The sequence below is a fragment of the Acanthisitta chloris genome, unplaced genomic scaffold, assembly GCF_000695815.1.
Source record: "Acanthisitta chloris isolate BGI_N310 unplaced genomic scaffold, ASM69581v1 scaffold38305, whole genome shotgun sequence".
Taxonomy (NCBI): Eukaryota; Metazoa; Chordata; class Aves; order Passeriformes; family Acanthisittidae; genus Acanthisitta; species Acanthisitta chloris.
Genome location: NW_008676060.1, coordinates 18,704 through 18,970, shown reverse-complemented (window position 1 = coordinate 18,970; position 267 = coordinate 18,704).

Here is a 267-nt window from a genome sequence, read left to right as displayed (position 1 = left end):
GGGAGAATATATTTTCTTCCCTCTTCTTAAACTCGACGAATTTGCTAACCAAAAAAACTTTTTAACCCCGACTAATCAAACACCTTTTTTGGGGGGGGGGAGTAAAAAATGTCTGGAGAGAGGAGGAAAGGAGAGAGTAGGAAAATAACCTGATAATTGGGTATTTGCTTTTTTTTTTTAAATTTCATTTTTGAGGGTGGGGAGGAAGGTGTTTTAGAGGTTTGAAATCGCAGCCTAGATTTGCGACTAAAGACAAACCTCGCAAAA